The sequence below is a fragment of the Callithrix jacchus genome, chromosome 2 (assembly GCF_049354715.1).
Source record: "Callithrix jacchus isolate 240 chromosome 2, calJac240_pri, whole genome shotgun sequence".
Lineage (NCBI taxonomy): Eukaryota > Metazoa > Chordata > Mammalia > Primates > Cebidae > Callithrix > Callithrix jacchus.
Genome location: NC_133503.1, coordinates 57,762,224 through 57,788,409, shown reverse-complemented (window position 1 = coordinate 57,788,409; position 26,186 = coordinate 57,762,224). Strand labels below are relative to the sequence as shown.

Below are 26,186 nucleotides of genomic sequence, written 5' to 3'. Positions count from 1 at the left end.
CCTGTAACAGCCAGCCCTTGTGCCAGTAACACTCTTTATTACCCGGGACTCAAAGTCTGGCCTTGTCTCCTAGGGACTGTCTACAAGGTTATCTGTTATCTATCATCCGTCTACCAGCAGGACCTGCCCATCCCCCACGGCTCCCCTTGGTGTTTCTTAATGTCTTGGAGAACAGTTACTCTGAGCCGCTAGGGAAAAAAAAAAAGTTTGCCTTACCATTCTTCCCTCCCTCCCATCTTTTTCCTCTTAGCAAATGTTCCATCCTCTTGACCTCATGGGGCATAACTTTCCAGTGCTGCCTTCAGGACTGGGGAATGCAACGGGGAAAAATAGGAGACTTTTTTCGTTGTTTTTGCTGAAAATCTGAAGCCCTTAGTCGGAGCTGAGATCACCGACCCCTCTTGCTTCTAACCAGTGCAGTAGATGACTACGAACAGGCAGCTGGGACCAAGGATAGCAGCTTCCAGCAGCTTTCCAAAATGCCAGGGTCCCCAGTCCCCAAGTCCTGGAGAGATCATTCAGCCTTCTTGGAAACTTAGCTGGTGGCTCCACCCTGGTCCCACAGCCTGGGCTCCCCTCGCCAGGTGCTGGGAGGCCTGTGAGATCCACCTGAGTATGTAAGGGAGAGATGAGACCTCCTCTTGTCCCCACAAACAAGAAAGAAGCTAGCAAGAGTCACTTGGAAATAATATCAGATTCCCCACTGCCCCTTCCACCACACTCTTCCTCCTTCCAAGTCCTTTCCCTGCTTCGAAGGTGGAGAAGCCGGGTGGAGCCAGGAAGGGCTGATGAGCAGTTTGGAGGGCCACACCCAGGAGCAAGCCTCTGTCTCACCCGGGCATGGCCAGGGAAGAGCCCCACAGAGATCAGAAAAGAAACAGCTGCAGGCGTGATCTGTGAGTTTCATTTTTCCACTTAAAGACAAAACAGGCCCAGATTGTCACTGGAGGTGCCTCGGCGGCACCGTTTCCAGCTGCCTTCGGCACCTTCTGAGCCTTTTGGCTGCAGCTGGCTAAACCCACGGTGGAGTGTCCACAGCTCATGCCTGCTCCGATCAGGAGATCTAAACCAGGACAGGGAATCCCCTCAGCACTGACCCTACCTGGGTTCCCTGGGCGGCAGCCCCGCAAATACCCACTCTCTCCAGTTTCCCATCAACTATTACTTACGAGAGTGTAGAGTTAGGACTCTCTGTCTCTCAAAAAAGGAAAGATAACAAAGCGATTTAAAGATAATTAATTGCATTAAACTATTGACTAACTACTTCGCTCAATAGTAATTCATTTAGAGAATATTAAAATCTGAGGAACAATAATAAAATTGATGCCAATTCCCACGGGGAGGGAGATGGCCAGCAAATTGGATACTTTTCTTAATCTGGCGTAAATAATAACACGCCTGCTTCCTTCTCTCTCAGGCCAATTCCCCTATCATTTATTCCAGACTCTAAAGCTGGGCTTCATAATTGATATCAGTTACTCAATGAGTGCTTTTTCATTTGTTCTTGTTATCCGTGATAATTGCGAAGTTCAGCCTCTCCGAGTTGGGCCGGGCAGGGAGGGCAGAGGCCAGGCTGGGAGGGGGAGGCTCCGCTGCTCCGCGTTTTTCCGGTTTGAGGACACGGAGAGGCCCACAGTCCTGACCTGGGCGGTGCTGGCGGACAGGGCCAGGTCTTCTCCACGCAGATGCCTCTGGAGCGCGATATCGGGAAGAAACACTTCGTGGCATGCCCAGGGTTAAGAGCTGAGGCGACAACCCGTTTTTGTTTGAGAAGCGGTGGGTAGAAGCCATGAATCCCACACGACATCTGGGGACCAAACGCCCTGGGCCAGGAGGATGATGTGGGAGAGGAAGGAAGAGGGGGTCAGGGGAGGGACACGGCTGGAAACGTCCTTCCCGGCGCCTCCCCCCGACCCCGGGGCCTGAGCGCCGGACCACACAGGCCCCCGCAGGCCCAGATACTCCGAGATGACGATTTCGTTATTTATTCACTTATTTATTCATTTATAAAGTGTTTACTTAGCTCGGTGCAGATGTAACATCTCATTTACAGCGTGGCCTCCGGGCATAGAAACAATTGGCAACAAAAGAGTAACTCCGGAGAATTAAAGAAAAAAAAAACAAAACAAAACAACACACAACAACAGGCGCTGAGGGTGGGGGGAGCGCTCTGAAGAGGCGCTTGGGGCTCCGAGCGGAGGAGCCTGAGGACGCGCCTGGCCAAGGCTGCGGAGACCCCCCCAGGCCCCTCGAAGGAGCCGCGGGCAGCCCCTCCCGAGGAGGTAGTGGAGGCCGAGGGAAGTCGTTGGGTGCCGGGCCCAGGCTGTGCCGGCCAAGGCTGCGGAGACCCCCCCAGGCCCCTCGAAGGAGCCGCGGGCAGCCCCTCCCGAGGAGGTAGTGGAGGCCGAGGGAAGTCGTTGGGTGCCGGGCCCAGGCTGTGCCTGAGGGCCAGGGATGCGCAAAAACTGGGGGCTGGCGGCGCTTCTGCAGCGGCCTTCACCGAACCTCTGGAACGGGTTCAGGCCGCGGGCGCGTGGGTGGGACCTGCGGGAGACTCGCAGGCGGTGGTGGCCAAGGGGGGTCAATGAGCTGGCACCACGGGTGGTCCTCTCTGCTGCAGTCGGGGCAGCCCCACGGGGTCGCGCACTCCCGCTTCACTGCTACCCGTGGGGGCGGCTTCATCCTGGCCTCACCAGCCTCCCGGGAGTCCCTCCCTGATTCCAGCCTGGGGGCTCAGAGGTCCTGTTGGGTGCGTGTTCATCCTGGGCCCTGGTGTGGGGGGCGCGCAGGCCTCAGGGCTGCCTGCCTCCTGCCTCCAGGCAGCGCTCCAAGCTCTCAGCCAGTCCTTGGGGCCGCGGGATCCCAGCCCCAGCAACTGGGGAACTGAGGCCCGCAGCGCCAAAGCGTGAAAGGCAGCTCTGAGGGGGTCAGAGGGGCGGAAAGGGGAGGCGGGCCGCACCACCCCCGACCCTCAGAGCCTGGAGCGCGTGGAGGGCGTGGACCGCTTGGACCACCCCGGGTCCCCCACCGCCGGGCGTGTCTGCCGTGGGTGTCATTGGGCGCCGCGCAAAAGGGGCTTCCGAGGACCCGCCCTTCCCCCGCAGCCGTCAGGGCGCTGACGGAGGCAGCTGCGACTGTTTAACTGGGAGCCGGTTGCTTGGCAACCCGAGGCGGCTCATTACCGCGGCCACAGTGATTAACCAAAAAAGAAAAAAAAAGGGGGGGGGGAGAGAAAAATATAAGAAAGAAAAAAAAATAGGGGAAAAGCGGGAATATGAAAGTAAAATGGATTATTTAATTAGCTAATTGATAATCAACTTCTTTTTAATTATTCACTTAATTAAAAAAGTGTAACTACAACACTGCCCTCATCAAGCTGTGGATGCAGTGGCAGGATTTCAAAGCCACCTCTCCCTCCGGTTCCAGCTCCGCGCGGGAGCCGCGCTGGAGCAACTTTCCTCCTCCCTCTTTATCTCCAGCCAGGGCCTCACCCTTAGGAGAGGGGGATTGAAAACATATTCTTCTCCAATAGCCAGGACAGCTCCACCCACCGGTGTCCAGGGACCTTCCCAGAGGGGGCCTGGGCACTCTCCCCTCCGCCCCTGCCTCAGTTTCCCCATTTACAAGACCTGATTTCGGTGCTGAGGTGCATGTGGGAAGGACAGTTTGGGTCCTTCATGGAACTGGTGTTCTGTGCAGGAGGCAGGCAGTGGTCCCCTGGAAAATAGGAAAGGAGAGGATAGTGTTTGGGTCCCTGCGCCAGCTGTGAGCACAGCCGGTAGGCGTTCCCCACACCGGCGGGCCTGCCAAGCAGGGAGGTCAGCACAGGGATGTGGGCCAAAGGCTCCACTGTGCCGGGGTTTTGAGTGGAATGAGAAGCTGGAGGTCGCTGGGGCTGGGGAGGGCGAAACCGTGGTGTCACCCTATCTCTGGGACAGGTGCTTGTGGGGCTGAGGGGAGCTGCCTCTCCTAGCACTGTGCTCCTGCTCTGAGTCATCCACACCCCACATCAGCCATGCTAGGGCAGCCTGGTGCTAGGGCAGCCTGGGCCTCTGGCTGGGCTGGCTCTGACAGAGCTCCCATGGGATGGCTGGGCCTCTGCTGCAGTTGCAACCATGCTGTGTGTTAAATTCTTCCTGGGTCCAATCCTGCTTCCCTCCCCTAAGCCTTTTGCACACCACAGAGGCTATTTACCGGGAAAGCCACATTGAGGCAGAGCGGGCAGCTTCCCGGCCGGAGACCTGGATGGTGGAGATGGTGTGGGTGGAGTCAGGACTGCTGGGGGAACTTGCTGATGAAGTGGGTAGCTGGGATTACAGGTGCTCACCACCATGTCTGGCTAATTTTTGTATTTTTAGTAGAGACAGCGTTTCGCCATGTTGAGCAGGCTGGTCTCGAACTCCTGACCTCAGGTGATCCACCCACCTCGGCCTTCCAAAGTGCTGGGATTACAGGTGAGAGCCGTCGCGCCCAGCCAGAGATAGAGTTTTGGTCTTTTATCCAGGCTGAGTGCAGTGGTGTGATCTCAGCTCACTGCACCTGGCCAGGGCACAGTCTTACAGCTGACGGAATCTGCCCCTCATCGGTCCTTGGGCAGCTGTGTGGAAGGACCGGGAGTGGAACAGTGATTGGGGAAGCTCTCTGGGCAGTGGTTGGGGAAGTAGGGACTTTCTGGGCAGGACACTTCATTTCTGTAGGGAGCAACCATGGTTTACCACACATCACCTGGGGCTTCCTTGACCTTATCAACAGCAAGGAGGAAGCAGGAGAAATTCAGCGCTGGACTTCTTGTCCCCAACTTCATTTCCCTCTGGCCAGACTTCTCCTAGGTAGTTTTGGGGACCTGCATTTGGAGTCATACTGGCTTCTAGGTGCCCCACTCTGAAAGCTGAGGGGATACAGCTGGCTGTGGGGTCACCAGGGACTCAGCGCCGTGGCAGAGGGTGCCTGAGCTCCTTGGGCTTAACCTTTGCAGACCCATGTGGGGCGGTGCTGAGTACAGGGGGGATAACGTACGTCAGGGGCTGAACTATGTCCCCCTCGATTCACATGTTGAGGTCCTAACCCCCAGGACCTCAGAATGTGCGGGTATTTTGAGATGGGGTGTTTAAAGATGACTCAGATAAAACAAGCTCCTGAGGGTGGGCTCTAATCTAATAGGGCTGGGCTTCTTATAAAGAAAGGAGACTGGGACGCAGACTGGTAGAGCGAAGACCCTGTGAGGACACAGAGAAGCTGCCGCCTGACACAGAGAGGCAGGCCCTGCCCACACCTGGACCTTGGCCTTCTGGCCCCCAGGACCCTACAAAGTCAGTCTCAGCTGTGTAAGCCGCTCCGTCTGTGTGTTTGTTACAGCAGCCCCAGAAAGGTAAGAAGACACATATGGCAGAGAGGGACCAGCCTGCCACAGATGAGGCGCCCAGCCACTGACCCCTTTGCAAGTGGGTGCATGGGTGCTGGGACCTAGGGTCCCCACTTTGGGATGGGGGTTCTGACATCCTTACTGGGGAAGCTGCTCCCTTGGCTTCTCCAAGGTTTGGAGGCAACTGTTTTCCTAAAATACTAAGGTCAGTGTGACCTTTAGCTTCTCTGCTGGTCAAGCAGCTCAGGACAGAGGAAGGGGTCCCTTGCAGCCCTGTCTGGCAGTGAGAGCTGTCCACCCCCAGCTCCTCTCTGGGCAGGAGGTGAGGCTCTGGCCTCTTCTCAAACCCCAGGCTCTGAGTCGGCCATCGACTCATGGCAGGCAGGGACAAAGCTGTGGCATGGCTGTGGCCTCAGTTCCTGAGAAGGGGGCTGGCATGTGGGGCGGGCGGCAGGCTGTTCCTGCATCTAGCTGCAGATTTATGTAAATATGGAATTTGGTCCCAGTTTTTCCTTCTCTTTCCCTCCCCTGCCCTGGAACATCATGGGTATTAGAGCCCGTGGGTTGGTGGATTTCTGCAGCCTGTCAATGAGCGACGCTTAATTCTCAGGCAAATGTCTACTTATCTCACTGTGCGGTAGGCTTAGGCCTCTGAAAGGGATGGCCTGACTCAGGCTGGGAGGTGGTGGGAGGGAATTGGGGGAGATCCGAGGGGTGGGGCTGTGGCCACAGAGAAGCGGGGGTGGGGATGTGGGCAGGTGACCCACACCTGTGGTCTCTCAGCTCCATGTCCACACAGCTGTCGCAGCCAGGCCGGCCTCTCCTTCGTGGTGCCACTCCCTTTGTCTTTCGAGGGCTCAGCTCTCCTGTCTGAGGGCAGCCATGGGGAAGAGGCCGGTGGCTCAGGCACGAATCTGTACCTTTGCCGGGAGGCTAGGCTGTCTGTCACCAGAGCTCAGCCCCTGTGGCCTGTGGGCAGAATTCTGTCCTGAGCCCACCTTTAGTTCAGAAAGATGCAAGTGACAGGCATGTGTGAGGCTCAACTCAGGCCTCAGAGTCTGGTCACCCACAGGGAGCCAAGCCTCCCACCCCCGCCCCCAGGGCAGGGACAAGGAGCAGGGAGCCGGTCTTGCAAGCTGGGAAGACCAGCTCCGACATCGACATCGTAGAACTCCCAGCAGGTGTGGGCCAAGGCAGGCTTCCTAGAGGCCCGGCAGAGCCAACAGGGGCCACTGACCATTCAGAGGGGCTTTAGTTCAGTGAGCCGAGTAGAGGAGGGTGGGGTGGCCTGGCCAGCAGTGCTGTCAGCTCTGATACCGGGACTCTGTGAGCTCACAGTGGCGTAGGTGGGACCCAGACCCCATTCTGCAAGAATAGAAATTTCCTGGACACCCACTCCTCATCTTCACAGGGGCCTGGGGGTCCTCAAAGTGGGGTGGCCCCTGGCCCTTGGCACCTGCCTCTCCCCCCCCACCCCCTCCTCCCCTGGTTTCAGAGTCACAGGAACCACAAAATTAGTTCTAAAAAAATTACCCCTTCATTTTATCACTAATCCCATAACTCCCTTAATTAAGTCAATGGTAGCCTAAATTGTTCTAAACATCTTTTGGGGGATTAGATATTTTAATCATCATTATCCAATGAATATTTGATTATATAGCCATCATATAGTGAAGAGTAAAAATTATAATCCAAAAAAAGGCATTTAATAACACTTTAAATGACTAGGCGTTTGATAAAGGGCGTTAGGGGATTAGGTGCTGGATTGAAAGACTGGATCGAGCTTCCCAGTCAAGGACTCCAGCTACCATCTTATTTAAAAAATAAGACCACGATTTAAGAAAAAGGAAAACAGAAACCCAAGCTGCCTCGTCTTCTCCCATGCCAGCCCCCTCTGCCTGAACAACAAGGTGTCATATGTGAACAGCTGTTTTGGAAATTATTCCTATAAATATCATTGGGTTCAGGATTTCCACAGAGTTTCATGGGAGCCCTTGAGTTGGCTGATGAGGTGCAGAGTCTTGGGGTTAAATTGGGTTGTGAGGGTGCCACAGTGAGGTCCAGTATACCCACGTCTGGGATGAGGACACTGAGGTCTGTGACGGGGATGCTGAGGTCTGGGAACTTGAGCTCCTTCTGTGACCTGAAGTGCTTGCCCAAAGTGACTGCCCCCAGCCCTGCCTGGCCCCCTGCAGTCCAGCGTCTGATGCCACTCACACCATCACAGACAAGACTGCCCCTCTCCCTGCCCAGCACCCACCATCCCAGGCACTTTCGCCTGCCCCCCAGAGGCAAGGCCCTGCTCCACCCCCAACCCTCCCGTGCTGCATCTGCAGCAGGCAAGGCTGCCCCGCCAGGCCCCTCTATTGACGTCTGCTGAAATCATTTGAGACAAAGTTACTGCACAGGCATTAGAGCCACTTTTCAGAGCGAAACATCTGTCATTTAGCGCGATGACGCTATGGGGACGGCACTTTAGAACAATCTTGTTGCATTTAATTTATTTTCTTCCAAATACTGCAGAGAAAAGGGCAACTTCCTAGGAGCTGAGCGTGGACAAATTCAGCTCCTGTGGGGGGGAGGAAGCCCCCGTCCAACAGCAGGACGTGGCCTCCATCCCCCTCAGCCCTTCTCACCCGCCGCTGGCCGATTGATTTATTCCCCTGCAGGCTGCCGGGGGGCCACCGTGGGAACGAGGACAGACTACCTTCCCAGTGCCCTGCAAAAAAGGCATCGTTCTGCTGGGGCAGAGATGGGGGCCAGGTGCACTGAAATCTCAGCGTAGTGGGGCAGGGGTGGGCAGTGAAAGCCCACAGGGAGCCGTCCTCTCCCACCTGTTATCCCCTCCTCCCAGCACCCAGAGCCTGGTCCTCTAGGACCCACATGTCCCTCCTTCAGCCTGAGAAACTGCAGAGCAAGCGCCCTGCCCAGTGTCTCCACCACCAGGAGCAACCAGGAGATGCATCCTGAGGGATGCTGGAGAGTTCAAAAGTCCTTTCCCGGCCTCATGTCCCAGCCCTGTTGACACCTCTGAGAGGCTGATAGAGGGGCGCTGTTTTAGAGGAAGCAGAAACTCAGAGAGGTGTGGATGCTTGCCCAAGGACACACAGCTCTGTGGCCCTGCAGCTGGGTGCTTCCGTAGAGTGCTTCACCTTCAGGGTGGAGGGACTGGCCCTAAGATGGCTGGGAGAATGTGGGAGTAGGGGTGGGGGCTGTAAGGGGCCACAGGGGGAGGCACCTGCCTGAGAAGTTCCTGCTTCTCCACCCTCGTCCCTCCTTGTGGGGTCTCAGGGCAGTTCCGAAGCTCAGGTTTTGGCCTCCTTGTCTATAACATGGGGGTGCTGACACTGGCCTCAGAAGGGCCACCACAGACTTCACCTCTGGGTCTGTGAATACACAGTTCTGGGATCTCCCTGTGCTGCGGAAGCCCCTCCTCCCCTGCCCCTGGGGCAGGACTGGCCTGGCCTGGGGCACATTCTGGTGACCCCAGCTCCAGTTGCTCACTGGTCTGGGGCCTGATCTGAGGGCAAGGCTCTGTGGTGGGCGCTGGGATAAAGGGGAAGGGCAGAGTGCCTGCAGCCTCTCCTCCAGGCGACATCCCTGATGACCCTGGGTTGGAGCACAGAGGAAGTCAGTCCTCAGCTCAGGGGTGCAGAGGTTTGGGGGCAGAGGAAGAGAGAGGGAGGCACCAGGTGAGCACCTCCTCATTGTCCTCGGCCAAAGCCCTGGGCTTCCTGGGAGACCTCCTGCCCTCTCCTCTGTCCCATGAGGCCCTCAAAACCCAGATAAGGGCCAGGAGGAAGAGGCTGGTGCTGTGTGCCCAGCCAACCAACCCTGCCCCATGGCCAAGCCTGGTGTCTCTCTCCTGAGGTTGGGGTGCTAGGAGAGGAGCAGCTCAGGCCCCCAGGGCACACTAGGCTCCCTTCATCTCGAGTTGCATCCTCCAAAGGGGCTAGGGTCCCAGCCCTACCAGTGGGCAGGTGACAGAGCAGGGCACGGCAGCCTGCAGGAAGACCGTTTTCCTCCTGTCACTCATGTTTGACTTGAAGGGTTGGTTCCAGCCCAGCTGAGCCAGCCCAGGGCCCAGGCACTTCCCAAGCACTCCGTCTCCCATCAAACGGCATGAATAATTTAGTCTCTAATTAAAAGTGAGGTCAAGCGATGAAAAATGGCTGGACGCACAGTGGCACGTGATGCATTAAATTGCTGGCAGATCAGAGGCAGGTGGGCCGGGGGGCTCTGGTTTACACACCAAACCTCCCAGGCTTCCACTCTGGCATCCAGAAGCAGGGTCCAGCCTGGGGGAGAGTCCCCAGGTGAGTGAGAAGCTGCTGGACAGAGCCCAGAGAGCCCTGGGCCAGCCTTGCCCTGACTTCACCTCCACCACACCCCAAGGGGCTCCTCTCCAGCCTCCCAGCCTCCCGACTTCCCACGCACACCAGCTCGTCCTGCCTGAGTCTTTGTGGTTCCTTCTGGAACACGAATCCCCCTGGTGTCTGTATGGCGTGCTCCTGAGATTCAGTGAGGTCCCTGCTGGAGGTCACCTTGCCTGCCAGGCCCAGCTAAAATGCCACCAGCCACCTCCTGCTTCACTGTCCCGTGAACCCCCAATTCACTTCTCCCCCATACCTTGCCAGCACTTCTCCCTACTTGGGGTTCATTCTAGTTTATATTTGTTTACTTGCCCAGTGTCTGGCTTCCCAACATAAGGGCAGGGTCTTGGCTTGGTCCCCCTGTGCATCTGTCACCAAGGATGGTGCCCAGTATACAGTAGGAGCATAATAGTCTCCCTGAGCATAGGGGCCCCGTGCGGACAGGAGCGCAGAGCATGGGCTGAGCTGCAGGGTCCTGCTGGCTGATCCCTTCCTCTCTCCTGGTCCGTGGGAAGGTGGGACTGGGTAGAGCTCATCCTCAATGTCCTACCTGTGCCAGGCTACTGTCCCCCCGTCTTGGGACTGTCACAAGAGGACAGCTTGAGGAATGCTGCAGTGAGAGGCTGGTGCAGCCCCTGCCCCAGAACAGCAACCCACGAGCCCTATGGGTGGAGAATAACAGAAGGGCTGATGAGTTGGTGGTTGTACACCAGGGCAGCCAGGGGGGCCAGGGTGGTTGGAGGGTGCTGCAGGGAAGGGGCCTGGATCCCTAGACACTGTCCACCCCACCCTTCTTGGGGTGGCAGATCCTCAGGTGATGCTGCTCCGTGTCCCCTCCCTGTACCAAGCCCCACCTGGAACCCTCCCCTGCCTCCCCACTGAGGGTCATGAGACAATTATTGGACCCTGTGCAGTGAGCCCTCTCTCGTTCTTGTTTTCCAGAAGGGAAAGCCAGGGCTCAGAGAGGTTGGCCCCGATGGTCAGTAGCTGGAGCTGATTCGGGTCAGGCCCAGCCCCTCCTGAGTGACAGTGGGGATCTGGGCAGTGCAAGGTCCCCTAGCCTTCAGGGACCCCTTCTGTAAAGTGGAGAGGCAGCAGCTGGGGAACTTAGACTGCCAAGCTTCCATCTGCTCCAAGCCCACTGCTCCCCAGGCCAGAATTTCAGCCCAGCCTCAGAGGTACCTAAAACTCTCTTCTGTGGGCTTTGAATCCAGGGTGGTATGGTTGCCCCCTGAGGCCGCCCATGCGGCATGAGACAAGGAGGAAAACCCCATTTGGAAGAGTAGACTGTCAGCACCCTGCCCGGCAGCCCACCCTCCTGCAGGCTGGGGGCAGAGGGAGATGCCCAGGAGGGCTGGGAGCAGGCTCGGGATTTGAACTCAGAGCTCCCGTGCGGGTGCTGCCGCCTTCTGGGCCATCGGCTCCCAAGTTGGAACCTCTTGCATTTTCCAAGCAAGGAAAAGGCGGTGGGAGGAGGACCCGGGTGGCCCCTGGGTAGCAGATTAAAGATGGATATTTTGTTTGTTACAATCTAGACCTCTGATTTCAGTTTTATAAATTTTTAAAATATTAATTATATTTTGGAAAGTGTGCGGAGGTGACGGCGCGCCACGGTTCTGCTTAGACGGGCCCTCTTTCGTGTTTGGTCCAGATTAGCTGCCGAGGAGGAGGTTGAGGCATTTTAATCCACCTTGTTAACTTATTAAATTTTCTTTATTTACATACGGATTCCACTTTCATTAGCATTGTAACAGGTGTTCATTAACAATTTATCATTTGGGAGGCGGAGTGAGACAACAGCAGAAAGAGAGACATTGCTACAAAGTTTACCCTTAATTACAAGGAACAGCACAGAGGACAAAACACAGCAGCTGCCCCGCCCCCCTGCCCCAGAAACCCTGGACTCCCGAAAACCCACCCTGTCCACCTGCTGTGACTAATCTGGGGTTGTCAGGGAAGAGGACTGCAGTGGGAGCTCCCGCCTGGGAGTTGGGAGACGGGGTCTCCGGGGTGCGGTGGGGCACGGGTGCACCAGGGGATGTGGCTCTCTGATCCCAGGGGGTGGAAGGACCCCCAGTGTCTGAACCTGCAGCTCTGGGCCGATATCCACCTGCAAATTACTTAACAGGTTGAAGCTTCCTTATTCATTTATTTATTAGGGACAGGATCTCGATCTGCAGCCCAGGCCAGCGTGCAGAGGCACAACCATAGCTCACTGCAGCCTCGACCTACTGGGCTCAGGTGATCCTCCCACCTCAGCCTCCCAAAGTGCTGAGTGCTGAGAGGACAGCCCAGCCCCTTTTGATGCTTCCAAGGTCTCTCTCTTTTTTTCTTCTTTTCTTTCATATATATATATATATATATATATATATATATATATATATTTTAAAGACAGGGTTTCACCATATTGGTCAGGCTGGTCTCGAACTCCTGACCTCAGGTGATCTGCCTGCCCCAGCCTCCCAAAGTGCTAGGATTACAGGCGTGAGCCACTGTGCCCGGCTCTAGGTCTCTTCTCTAAAACCTACATACGGATGGGCAGGATGACTCACACCAGTAATCCTAGCACTTTGGGATGCTCATGTGGGAGGATTCCTTGAACCCAGAAGTTTGAGAACAGCCTGGGCCACATAGCAAGACCCTGTCTCTACAAAAATTTTTAAAAACCAGACAAGTGTGATGGCTCATGCCTGTAATCTCAGCACTTTGGGAGGCCAAGGTGGGAGGATCCCTTGAGGCTGAGAGTTCAAGACCAGTCTAGACAACTTTGTGAGACCTCCTCTCTACAACTTTTTTTTTTGAGGTGGAGTCTCACTCTGTTGCCCAGGCTGGAGTGCAGTGACTTGATCTTGGCCCACTGCAACCTCTGCCTTCCCAGCTCAAGCAATTCTTCTGCCTCAGCCTCCCAAGTAGTTGGGACTACAGGCATGCACCACCATGCCGGCTAATTATTTTTTTTTGAGACAGAGTCTTGCCCCTAGGCTGTCCCCTAGGCTGGAGTGTAGTGGCGTGATCTTGGCTCACTGCAGCCTCTGCCTTCATTCAAGCAATTCTCCTGCCTCAGCCTCCTGTGTAGCTGGCATTACAGGTGCTCACCACCATACCTGGCTAATTTTTGTAGAGACATGTTTTCACCATGTTGGCCAGGCTGGTCTCGAACTCCTGACCTCAGATGATCCAACCACCTCATCCTCCCAAAGTGCTGGGATTACTGGTGTGAGCCACCATGACCAGCCTAAAAAAAATTTTTTTTTAATTAAAAAAGAAAAATTAGCTGAGCATAGTGGCACATACCTGTAGTCCCAGGTACTTGGGAGGCTGAAGTAGGAGGATCACTTGAACCCAGGAAGGGGAGGCTGCAGTGAGCTGTGTTTACACCACTGCACTCCAGCCTGGGCAACAGAATGAGACCCTGTCTCTAAATAAATAAATTAATTAAAAACCCTGGATGCTAACGGTGGAGGGGTTGTTTGCAGGGTCACCTGGATGGGTATAGAAGGTGCAGGGCAGAAGGTTGGCATTTACCAAAAACTAGTTTATCAAGTGCCTGCATGATGGGGGCTGCAAGGGAAGGGCGGGAGAGGGGCTGACCCAGTTGCAATCCTGGAGCCCACAGGAGCCCTTGGGGAGCCAGGCTACAGGAGGAGCTTGAAGGTTCCCTTAACAGGGCCACTGGGCGGAGGGGGTGACCTTTGAGGGGCCTAGAGAGTCCTCCTGCGGTCTGACTCCCCCGAGGGAGACCCTGAGTGTGAGCAGAGGGAGGGTGGCCAGGCCTCAGCACAAGACAGGCCCCCCAGGGCTCTGGCTCGTGGCTGCCCCGGGCTGGGTCAGGAGCTCCCTGCAGCGTGGATCCTTAGTGGGCCTGTGTATGTAGCTGGCAAAGTCCAATGGTCACACCCTCTTTATCCCCTGAAAGCAGGGCCTGTGGCCTCCTCCTTCTTGGAGGTCCTGGGTGCAACGTGTGCACTGCCACTCTGCCTGCTGCCTCTGGGCCCCAGTTGCCAATGTGCTTGGGGGGCTTGCTGGGGGATGAGTGGAGGGCTGGAGGGGAGATGGCGTGGGCAGTGAGTGGTCAGCCCCAGGGAGCAGGGATGGGCATGGGGAACGGAGTAGGGTCCCTGTCAGCAGGGCCAGGTTGTGGGTGCTGGCACAGGAGGAGGGGGGCATCCAATGGGGGCTTCTCACTGTCCCCCTGCTGGACCTCTCCCTCCCCCTGCCCCCAGGCCCCAAAGGAAACCTGCAGTCCCGGTCTTGATGCGTCACACCTGCCATCTGGTTCCCTCCACTTGTCACAGGAGAAAGAGCCCAGGTGCCCATTGGGCACCCCAAGCTCACCCACCCCACCCGGAAAACCAAGGCCAGAGAAAGGTGAGGCAGCCACAGCCACCAGGGCATCAGCAGCCAAGTTGGGACTGGCAGAAGAGAGCTGGTGCATCCAGCCCTACCCTGATCACATCTTCTGAGGCTGGATGGGGCAGGGGAGATGGGAGGTCTGCAGTGGGGCAGGTGGGGAGGACAGAGTTGTGCCCCGGAGCTTGAGGAGACCCGTGACCCCTAGTCAGGTGCATGGGCCCCTGCAGACACAGACAGGCCCAGCACCCACCTCCCCTCTCCCCATGACTGCAGTAGACCCAGACAGGCCCAGCGCCCACCTCCCCTCTCCCCATGGCTGCGGGCTCTCCCACTTCTTGCCTCCTGTCCCCTCTTAGAGCAGTGGCTTCTGTGGGTGCCCGGCCTGGCCTCTCCAGCTGCCTCAGATAATCGCCCTCGTAATCACCTTCTCTCACACTGATCCTTTAAAACATGTTTCCAGGGTGTTTTTCACGGATAGGGCTTTTAATATTCATCTCAGTGCTGACAATTTTTCCTGCCTTGTTACGGAGAGCTGGTGTCGGTTTTTCATTGTATCTTTGGACAGTCAGTTTATTCGGAGCCACTTAAAGGCTCAAAAGTGATTCTCCTTTATAATTTGAGAAGTTTCATGGGCCGAACATCAAAGTGATTGGCTGGGAGTGTTTTCCGTCACTCTCCGTCTCCTCCTCCTCCCTCCCTGGCTTTCTCCACCTCCATTTCACTAAATTATGAGCAACACACTCTCCAGTCTCCCACCCCAGCCCTGCTGAATCTCTGGGCCTTGGGGAAGGTTAGGCCCTTTGGTGGTTTTGGCCTTGGGGGCAGCGATACCTTTTAATCTGGAGTTCCTGAAGAGCTGGGAGGATGGCAGGGGCAGAGGACACTTACCCGGCATCAGAGGGCGTCTCAGCCTGGAGGCTCAGACCTGCTGTGGGTCCTGCCCTGTCTCCAGCCTGCAAGGCCCAGTTTCTCATCTGTAAAGTGGGTGTCTCGGCTCAGAGCAGGACCATCAACTTACACGGTCACAGGGGTCAGACAAGTCTCCTCGATGGGTGGTGCCAGCTGGGTTGGACAAGAGCTCCATCCATCCAGCAGCAGTGCTGTGCCCAGCAGTGTTCTAGGGGCTGGGATGAGTGGTCAGCCTCAGGGGGCAGGATGGGTGTGGGCTTGTCAGCAGAAGGGAGCTCCAGCCAGCCAGCCAGAAGCAGTACATACCTGGCAGTGTTTAGGGGCCGGGGACGCAGCAGGGAACAACAGATGCCATCCTGGTGGACCACTAAACACGGAAGACACTTCAATTGGTGACAGGTTCTTAATGATGGGGCCTGGGGACCTGGAAAGCTGGAAGGTGTTTCTAACAGGCATGGCTACCCTCAGAGGTGCCTTGTCAGCTGTAGAGAGGCCCGCCTGCCCACCTTGAGCCAGGCCAAGGCCCCTGAGAGTTAGTGGAGGAGCTGGGCTGGTCCCTCTGGACTTCCAGGGCTGGCATGAGTGTGGCCAGCCCAGCCCTCCTCACTGATTCTTGGGCTGGGCAGGACAGGGCACAGGGGAGGCTGGTAGCAGGGGCCTTGGCGGGCAGGCAGAGGCCCCAGCCCGGAGTCGCTGGAGCTTTGTTCTGTGTGAGATTTGCAAGAGAAGCTGAAAGTCTACATCTCCTGATTTCCAAATGCTGGCAACTATTTCGAAGATGTTAACAGCGCCACTCGGCTGTTGGCACAACATTGTGAGTTCCAAATGCTGTGGAGCTGTGCACTTACAAATGGTTAAGATGGTGAAATTTATGTTATGTATATTTCACTGCAATTAAAAAAACATACTATGTAGCAAATACCTCCTGGCCAGATTCACCAGGGTCTGGTTTCAACCTTGGGTCTGGTCTGTGGTTTTTTGGTTTTCCCACTGTACCATTAGTATGCCATCTTCTGGACATTAAAAAAAAAACCTTTTAATCTTATTTCTTGAGACAGGGTCTCGCTCTGTAACCCACAGTGGAGTAGAGTAGCACAATCATAGCTCACTGTAGCCCTGACCTCCTGGGCCCAAGTGATCCTCTCTCCTCTGCCTCAAGTAGCTGGGACCACAGGCACAGACCACCAAGCCCAGCTAATTTTTGTATTTGTTGCACAGACAGGGTCTGACTATGTTGCCCAGGCTGGTCTTGAACTCCTGGGCTCAGGCAATCCTCTGGCCTTGGCCTCCCAACGCACTGGGACGACAGATGTGAACCATCATGTCTGTCCTGGACATCATTAATCACAGGAGTGTTTGACAAAAATGTACCCACCGCCACTGGTCCTTGAGATCAGCCAGCCTGCTAAACCTCAGGTGCTGACTTCCACCGAGATACGTGCTTGGAGCTCCATGCCGGCGTGGGGAGGGGCCATGACCTGTAGACCTCGAGCTCTCTCCTCGTCCCAGTCATGTCTCCTCCCCGCACTCCCTGGAGCTTGCCAGGGCTGCAGCCAGCCCTCATGACCCTGGAGTTTATTTGCACCCTATGACTCCATAGCTGCCACCACCACTGGCATGATTTTATGTTTGCACTTTCAACTATAGCAAGATAAATGGGTGCGATTACCCGGCTCCCAGCCTGGGAACATGTGGCCTGGCATATGTGAGGCCAACCTAAGCAGAAATCCAAGTGCGCCTCCCCAGGCAGCACGCCCCCCACACACCCACTGCCTGCCCGGCTTTTGCTCTGGAATGGTGCCACCGGTGCCTGTGCAGACAGCTGGCAGAGCGTCAGATGGCATTACAATATTTTTACTTATAATAGAGAAAGCAATAAAAATATACATTTAAGTAGCATATTGCTGTTCTTAAAACAGCAATATAAACCTGGGGAGGAAACCAGGTTTTGCTGTAAATTCAGAGACCAGGTTGATCGTGGGAGGGGCTGTGCTGGGCGTGTGAGTCGCCGTGGCTGTGCCTGAGCCACACCTGCGGGCAGGTTGGGGTTCTGTTCGTAGGTGGCTTATGGGAGACGGTTTCCCCATCTGTGAAGGTTTCCCCACCTCAGGGGTTACTTCTGGGAGGTGGCCCTTTAGAGGCCAGAGACCCCTCAGAGGAGTTGGGATGGGCTGAGAAGCCTTGCTACTGAAAATGCCAAATATGGCATTTGGTAACAACCAAACTCAGGGAGCCCTCAGGCTCTCGATCGGACCTCAATCAGATGCAGTCATGAACCTGGGTGCTTTTGTAGGTGCTAAAGCTCTGCTCGTCCCCAAGCCCCCTACCTGGCCAGGTACCCCTTTCTGTGGATGAACAGATGGGGCTGAGACAGCATCGCACCTAAAGTCCCGAAAACAACTGGGGACACTGCTGTGATTCCAGTCCTCAACCCCCAGACTCCAGAATCCCAGACCTGCACTTCTCATGGCAGGAAGGTATCCCTGCTGAGGCTTACCACCCTTGACCTCCCTGGCCACCCACCCTGTGTACACCCTGGAGGGCCCCGGAGGAACCGGCCCACCTGGTGTCTTTCCAGGGATGCCTTTGAGGAGCGTCTGAGGATTTGGGTGAGACTCCCAGCTATCTGCAGGCTCTGCTCTCCCATGGGAGGCATCAGGAGCGTGAAGCCGGCCCCCATGCCCCAGCCCCCACAATCAGCCCACTCTGCCTGCCTGCAGCCCTGCACCCCCAGCCCTGGGACTCTTTTGGCAGCTCTGAGAGGCAAGCAGAGGAGATGGGGGACTGCCATTTGCAGATGGAGAAGCTGAGGCTGGGAAAGGTTAGGAAGTAACTCAGTCCATTTGCACAGTTGAGGCTGGGCCAGGCATGATGGTGAACCATGTAAGATCTAGAGAAGGAGCTCCTCTGAGCAGGGGCCAAGGGATCAACCCCACCTGTTCCCCAGCCTTGTAGCTGTTCACACAGCAGCCCAGGCGGGCTGGGTCCAGGAGTGGGCAGAGCACACACAGCCCCTGAGCTCCTGGGCACATAAACACACTTGGTGCATACAAACAACTTCAGTTGTCTGGTGATGGGTGCTGTGATGAGAAAACTGGAGGGGTGAGTGACAGGGAGCTGCTTTGGCCAGGGTTTGTCAGATAGGGCCCTTCAGCAGAAGCGGCACCCACAGGAGAAGACACCATGAGGTGTCTGGGGAGAAGTCCTCCCCTCAGAGAATTGCAGGTTCAGAAAGCCTGGGCTCTCCCTAGCCTGGAAGAAAAAAAATCAGTATAGAGGCACCCAGGGCTGGGAGCAGAGATCGTGTAGGGTTGGGGAGATTGTTTAGGGTTGGGGAGATTGTGTAGGGTTAGGGGGAGATTGTGTAGGGTTGGGGGAGATCATGTAGGGTTGGGGGAGATTGTTTAGGGATGGGGGAGATCGTGTAGGGTTGGGGAGATGGTAGGGTTGAGGAGATTCTGTAGTGTTGGGAGAGATTGTATAGGGTTGGGGAGATTCTGTAGTGTTAGGGGGAGATCGTGTAGGGTTGGGGGAGATTGTATAGCATTGGGGGAGATTGTGTAGGGTTAGGGGGAGATTGTGTAGGGTTGAGGAGATTTTGTAGAGCTGGGGGAGATTGTGTATGTATAGGGGGAGATCGTGTAGGGTTGGGGGAGATCATGTAGGGTTGGGGGAGATTGTGTAGGGTTGGGGAGATGGTGTGGGGTTGGGGGAGATCGTGTATGTATAGGGGGAGATAGTGTAGGGTTGGGGGAGATCGTGTATGTATAGTGGGAGATCGTGTAGGGCTGGGGGAGATTGTGTAGGGTTGGGGAGATCGTGTAGGGTTGGGGAGATGGTATAGGGTTAGGGGAGATCGTGTAGGGTTGGGGGAGATTGTCTGGGGTTGGGGAGATCATGTGGGATTGGGGGAGATTGTGTAGGGCTGGGGAGATCATGTAGGGTTGGGGAGATGGTGTGAGGTTGGGGAGATCGTGTGGGGTTGGGGGATATCGTGTAGGGTTGGGGGAGATCGTGTAGGGTTGGGGAGATCGCGTAGGGTTGGGGAGATTGTGCAGGGTTGGGGAGATTGTGTAGGGTTGGGGAGATCGCATAGGGTTGGGGGAGATTGTGCAGGGTTGGGGAGATTGTGCAGTTGGGAAGATTGTGTAGGGTTGGGGAGATTGTGCAGGGTTGGGGAGATTGTGTAGGGTTGGGGAGATTGTGCGGGTTGGGGAGATTGTGCAGGGTTGGGGAGATTGTGCAGTTGGGAAGATTGTGTAGGGTTGGGGAGATTGTGCAGGGTTGGGGAGATCGTGTAGGGTTGGGGAGATTGTGTAGGGTTGGGGAGATCGTGCAGGGTTGGGGAGATTGTGCAGTTGGGAAGATTGTGTAGGGTTGGGGAGATAGTGCAGGGTTGGGGAGATCGTGTAGGGTTGGGGAGATTGTGTAGGGTTGGGGAGATCGTGCAGGGTTGGGGAGATTGTGTAGGGTTGGGGAGATTGTGCAGGGTTGGGGAGATCGTGTAGGGTTGGGGAGATTGTGTAGGGTTGGGGAGATTGTGCAGGGTTGGGGAGATCGCGTAGGGTTGGGGAGATTGTGCAGTTGGGAAGATTGTGTAGGGTTGGGGAGATTGTGCAGGGTTGGGGAGATTGTGTAGGGTTGGGGAGATTGTGCGGGTTGGGGAGATTGTGCAGGGTTGGGGAGATTGTGCAGGGTTGGGGAGATTGTGCAGTTGGGAAGATTGTGTAGGGTTGGGGAGATTGTGCAGGGTTGGGGAGATCGTGTAGGGTTGGGGAGATTGTGTAGGGTTGGGGAGATTGTGCAGGGTTGGGGAGATTGTGCAGTTGGGGAGATTGTGTAGGGTTGGGGAGATTGTGCAGGGTTGGGGAGATCGTGTAGGGTTGGGGAGATTGTGTAGGGTTGGGGAGATCGTGCAGGGTTGGGGAGATTGTGTAGGGTTGGGGAGATTGTGCAGGGTTGGGGAGATCGTGTAGGGTTGGGGAGATTGTGTAGGGTTGGGGAGATTGTGCAGGGTTGGGGAGATCGCGTAGGGTTGGGGAGATTGTGCAGGGTTGGGGAGATTGTGCAGTTGGGAAGATTGTGTAGGGTTGGGGAGATTGTGCAGGGTTGGGGAGATTGTGCAGGGTTGGGGAGATTGTGTAGGTTTGGGGAGATTGTGCAGGGTTGGGGAGATTGTGCAGTTGGGAAGATTGTGTAGGGTTGGGGAGATTGTGCAGGGTTGGGGAGATCGTGTAGGGTTGGGGAGATCGTGTAGGGTTGGGGGCGCAGTTTGTGTAGGGTTGGGGAGATCGTGTAGGGTTGGGGAGATTGTGTAGGGTTGGGGAGATTGTGCAGGGTTGGGGAGATCGCGTAGGGTTGGGGAGATTGTGCAGGGTTGGGGAGATTGTGCAGTTGGGAAGATTGTGTAGGGTTGGGGAGATTGTGCAGGGTTGGGGAGATTGTGTAGGGTTGGGGAGATTGTGCAGGGTTGGGGAGATTGTGCAGGGTTGGGGAGATTGTGTAGGTTTGGGGAGATTGTGCAGGGTTGGGGAGATTGTGCAGTTGGGAAGATTGTGTAGGGTTGGGGAGATTGTGCAGGGTTGGGGAGATCGTGTAGGGTTGGGGAGATCGTGTAGGGTTGGGGGCGCAGTTTGTGTAGGGTTGGGAGAGAGACTGTGCAGTGTTATGGGAGACAGACTCTCCAGGGTTGGGGACAGACTGTGTAGGGTTGGGAACTGAGTGTGCCACTGCTGTAGTGGGGCTGGACCTGGAAACCTCACACCTCCTCTTTGCCCATTTTCCAGGTCCTGCCTCTTCCTGTAAGCCATTCTGCCCCCTCTCCTCCCCCTTCTCTTCCACTGGTTAACTCTTCCTGCAGAAGGTGGTCAGATGCTACATGCCTCCTCTCTGGAGGTGACCCTCAAGCCCCTGTCCCGCTCTGTGATGTGGGGCCTCTGTGTGACTCTAGGTGGGCAGGGTCCAGGTCTTCATCCCTGGGTCCCAGCACCCCACAGGGGGACAGCAGAGACCTGCATGCAGAAGAACCAACGGGGAAGGACCCCAGGATGCACCTGCCCCTCTGGTGGCCATGCCTGGGTGGCCCAACCTGGGCCCCAACTGGAGGTGCATGTGGTGAGTGGGGGCTGGCATGGGCCTCACTGCTGTGCCCTGAGGTCAGCACGACCCACCTGGCCCCACCTGGCCCTTACCATGGTCCCTGCTCAAGAGGGCTCCTGCAGATGCTGGGGTCAAAGGGAGGGTGGGGCACTGGGGTCCAGTCAGAGGAGAAGTCTGCTCAGCACGGCTGTGGCCAGCGGGCGTCCCCAGGGGGTATCCACAAGTTGCTGTATGGACATGCATCAATAATGGTCCGCCCGGGGAACACCAGTCAAGGGGGGCCCTCCCACATTGGGAGTCTGAGGGAGGAAGAGGAACCGCTGAGGTTAGAGGCAGGGCATCCCTCCACCCCCAGAGCAGCTCTGGGTTAGGGGAGCTTTAGGGGATGTAGAGAGTCCCAGTGAGGCGGCCCGGGCTTTTCCAGGCCTGCCAGGAGACCGAGCTGGGGGATGACAGGGATCTTTTCTGTCTGAGGTGGCCCCTGACATCCGGGAGCACCAGAGTGCACTGCATGAAAAGGGCTCCGGGAAAGGGCAGGCATCCCGCCTGATACAGGCACACCCTCTTCATGACAGCTTGGTGGCCCAGGCCTCTCTCCCTGGCTCACACTGCATCCCAGGACAGTACGGAGTCTTCCTCAGCCCACCTTTGCTGCTTCCCTTTTTATTATTATTTTGAGATGGGATCTTGCTCTGTTGCCCAGGCTGGTCTCCAACTCCTGGCTCAAGTGATCCTCCCCTTAGCCTCCTGAGTAGCTGGAACCACAGACACACACTATCACACCCAGCTAATTATAAAAAATTTTTGGTAGAGACCGAGTCTCACTATGTAGCCCAGGCTGGTCTCAAGCTCCTGACTTAAGTGACCCTTCTGCCTCAACTTCCTGAGTAGCTGGGGTCTCAGGTGTGAGCCACCATGGCTGGCTTACTTGCTGCCCTCCTGGGCTCTGTTTTCCACACAGTGAAGAGAGGGTGGGTGTTTGGGGGCCCAGGGAGCCCTGTAGCAGCCAGGTCTGGGGTGACAGTGTGAAGGGCTGCAGCTGAGGAGGAGCTGTGCCAGGGTGGGCGCTGGGCTCTCATCCTCTTGGGTAAAAGCTGGACCCCTTTCCTCCCTTCCTGTCAGACACAGCAGCACTGCCCTCTGGCCACCTATGTAAAGGTGCGTAACGGGGCCAGGTGCCAGGTGTCTGTGCTGATGCAGGAGCGCCTGGCTGAATCTGGGGCCAAGCACCTGGCCTGGGAGCCTGGGTGAAGGTCCAAGACCCTGTCGGGAGGTCTCGGAGAAGATAGCTCACCACAGGCCCTCAAAACACCTGCCTGGTCTACAGAGGGGACACCGAGGCAGGGATAGGGAATGTGGCCGATCCCTGCCGCTCCTTCTCCCACCCCTGTCTCCAAAGCCTCAGGACACCCAGAGACTCTCTTCAGGTTGGACCCACTCCCGCCACCCCGACCCTCCCAACTGCCAGCTGGGGACACGGGTATGGTGTGGCGGGCCTGCCTTGATTGTGTCGATGGGAGATGATTTTCAAGGTGAAATTTCTAGTTCAGTTGAGTCACTTTTGTTCAAGGCGACGCACAAAATGTCATCCCGGCCTGTTCCGCGTGCAACGCGCTGTTCTCCCATCACATTTAAATTTTCCCCACTTCCCTCCCTGACACCTGTTTAAATCAATATCTTCCTCTCCAGGTCGTGGGGAGAATGTGCCCAGCTCTCCACACAACGCTTCTCAAATCCACTAAAATCAACACAATAATTGAAATATTTTCAAGCTGATTACACCGCAGCCCGAGGCTAGGCTGGTTGCTAAGGGTGAGCTCCGTGGTTGCTAGGGGGAGTAAATCATCTTGCATTATTTGATTTTTGTTATAGATATGAAACCGCTACTCCCGCGATTAAATGTCTCTCAGCCTAACACCTATGGGACCTGGGGAGAGGGAAGAGAAAGGCTCCAACCTTGACCCTGTCAAATAAATATCTCTAACTTTTTCTGTCCTCGGGCTTCCCAGCCAAACCTGTCTGTGGGTTTTTTTTCTTCCCTTAACCTGACTTTAAATAACAAAGCTATGGGGACGGGGAGATGAAGAGAGGAAAGCCTGTCTGTTCTATTAGAGGGTGCTCAGCGAGTGCACGCCCCGACGTCTAGCCCAAACCCTGAGTGGTAGTGAAGCTTCACTGCGCTAATAGCCTTCCCAGCGACGGCCACCCTGGAGCCCATCCCCTCCGGCTGCAAGTTCAGCTCAGACTGGCTGCTTCGAGGGTCCTGTCCGACCGAGGGAGGGCTGCCTGGAACCCGGCTCCCAGTGACGCGTGCCACTCCTGACCTCCTGCTCTCTTGCCCAGTTCTCTCCAGACCACGGTTTTGGCCCAGCTTGGGGAGCAGTTGAGCATCCTGGGGTCACCTCATCCCAGGATGGTGGGACCAGAAGGGACGGTTCACACTGTCCAGGGACAGCAGGGCAGAGCCCCAGAGAGGGTCAGGCCTGCCCCAGCCCCAGCCCCTGGACCAGCTCACAGCCCTTTCTGCTGAGGGCAGGGGTCTGCGTGGCATACGCTGGAGGTGTCCTCACGACCCCAGTCTCCAGCTCTCTCAGGCAGAGTCCACCCTGAACACCCCTCATGTGGCCAGGAACCCCCTTCCCCAGCTCCCACAGCCCCCAAGCTCCCTAGGCCAGCCCCCTTGGAAGGTCGTGGTTGTCCCTGGCTGGCCATGGCTGCGCCTGCTGAGCTGTGAGCACCGCGGTGCCGAGCTGGCTGTTTGCGGCAGGTGGGAGGGTGAGGCTGCCCTGCTGGGACCTAGCCAGCTGTTCTCATGAATGAGTCTGAGTAAATTAACAAACAGCACACAAACCTGCCACCTGAATCATTCCTGATGGCTCTAAGTGCAGGACAGGCTGGGCATGGTCCTAGGGACTGCACCTGTTGGCCCCTTCCTCAGAGCTCCCCTGGCCCTGCCGAGCAGCCCCTCATCCTTCGACCTGTCCTTGGGGGGCCAGAGTTGACCTCCTTTGCACTGGGCCGTGTCCCTGGGTTAAGGTCTTCCTCACCCACCCCCAATCTGCCAGGTCAGTGCCAAACCACCAACCACTGCCTCCGTGGTGTCCCCAACCCAGGCCACCTGGTGCCTTGCCTCACTGCCCCCTGAACAACCCTGTCCTGCGGGGTTTGTCTTGGACACTTTTTTTTTTTTTGAGGCAGAGTTTTGCTCTTGTTGCCCAGGCTGGAGTGCAATGGCATGATCTTGGCTCATCGCAACCTCCACCTCCGGAGTTCAAGCGATTTTCCTGCCCTAGCCTCCTGAGTAGCTGGAATTAAAGGTACCAGGCATCTGCTACCATGCCTGGCTAATTTTGTATTTTTAGTAGAGATGGGGGGTTTCACCATGTTGACCAGGCTGGTCTTGAATTCCTGACCTCAGGTGATCTGCCTACCTCGGCCTCCCAAAGTGCTGGGATTATAGGCGTGAGCCACCGTGCCAGGCCAGTCCTGGTCACTTCTTTTGCTGGAAGTCCTCGTTTCCCACTCCAGTGGCATCGGGCTGCTCGCCCTTCTTTGACGGGTACTGCCTGGGTCACAGTGCCTGCTCAGGTGTTCAGCATGCTACGGTTTGCAACACTTCTGGGGAGGCCGTGAGTGCAGGCACTGTCACCTTTTTCCAGGTGAGGTGAAGAGGCTGGATGAACGGTGACCACCCCAGTCCAGAGCTTGAGACCAGAGAGGAGCCTGTCCCCTCCTTGCTGGGGTGCCCAGGGCCACAGCAGAAAGCCTCAGGCCACAGTGTGCTGGATCCTGGCTTCTAGGTTCACCTGGTGGCCAGGCACTTCTTTCCCAGGTGCTGCCAGCCATGGCCCCAGAGCCGGGCCCGACCTTCCCATGGTGTCCTGCAGCCCAGGTCCTGCCAGTGTACCCCGAGGGACACATCCTTACAGCCACCCTGTCCTTTTCCACAGCCAGCATGGGCGTAGTGGGAGCTGGTGGGGCGTGTGCTCCAAGCAAGGGCTGGGCACAGAGGCCCCAGGAAGCAGGTGGATCTCCTTTCTGAGAACCCTCTTGGGGCCCACATTCATCTCAGGGGTCCTTAGAGAACCAAGCACTTGAGCTGCCCCCAGTTCACAGAGGAGGAAACAGGCTCAGAGATGTCAGCCACTTGCCCAAGGCTGAGGGCAGGGCTGTGGGCCCAGGAAGGGCCATGCTGAGGGCAGGCTGCCATGCTGGGGTTGCCCCCAGATATGCCCCAGAGTTGCACAGCTTCGTCAGAGCACCAGCAAAACCCAAGCTCGAGGAGTGGTAAACAAACATCGGCCAGGCGCAGTGCTCGCACCTGGAACCCCAGCACCTGGGGAGGCCAGGGTGGGAGGACTGCTTGAGCTGAAGAGTTCAAGACCAGCCTGGGCAACATAGCGAGACTCCATTTCTTTAAAAAATAAAGAAATCAGCCGGGTGCGGTGGCATATGCCTGTGGCCCCAGCTACTTGGGAAGTTGAGGTGGAAGGATCCCTTGAGCCCAGGAGGTCAAGGCTGCAGTGAGCAGAGATGCACCACTGCACTCCAGCCTGTGTGACAGAGCAAGACTCTCTCAAAACAAACAAACAAACAAAAAAAAAAAACCCAAGGAGAAGGATCTGGAAAACACAGAAAAGGATAAAGAAGCAAACCTCAATTACACTCAGGGAACCACCTGGAGTTAGGAGCCAGCCTAGGATGTTCTAGAAGGATTGAAGCTAGCCTTGTCTGAGGCCCTGGGAAAGTGGACTGGACATGGAGATGCAGCTGAGGGACCCCAGGAAGATGCTGCAGTCCTGTGTGAGGCCCAGTCTGGGAGCCACAGCCTTTTCCTCCCCCAGCATCCACCCACTCGGGCTTCCTGCCACGGCCTCCCTCAGAGTCCATGGCTCCCCAGGTGGTTCTGATCCCGGGTCACAGGCACAACCTAGGTCAGGGAAGCCACATGCCCAGTGTGGGCTCTTCCCTCTTTATGCTGGACAGCAGGGTTTGCCTTGCACCTTGGGCTCAGGAGTGGGTGGGGGATCAGGAATGGCCACGCAGGGGACCTGGCCTAGGCTGTCTACCTCCCACAGACACTGTTTGCC

At 56.5% G+C, this 26,186-nt stretch overlaps 1 long non-coding RNA gene across 5 annotated transcripts; it reads left to right on the top strand.

Annotated features, from left to right (window-relative positions):
* The first annotated feature begins 2,276 nt into the window (after positions 1-2,276).
* On the top strand, positions 2,277-26,186 carry LOC118150895 (uncharacterized). Of its 5 annotated transcripts, XR_008478981.2 has the most exons (5): positions 2,277-2,394; positions 4,359-4,454; positions 5,161-5,368; positions 13,959-14,103; positions 22,969-26,186. It is a non-coding gene; the product is annotated as an uncharacterized LOC118150895 (long non-coding RNA). The 5 variants fall into 5 exon arrangements; XR_008478978.2 differs by lacking the exon at positions 13,959-14,103; XR_008478980.2 differs by lacking the exon at positions 22,969-26,186 and having other exon boundaries at positions 13,959-18,326.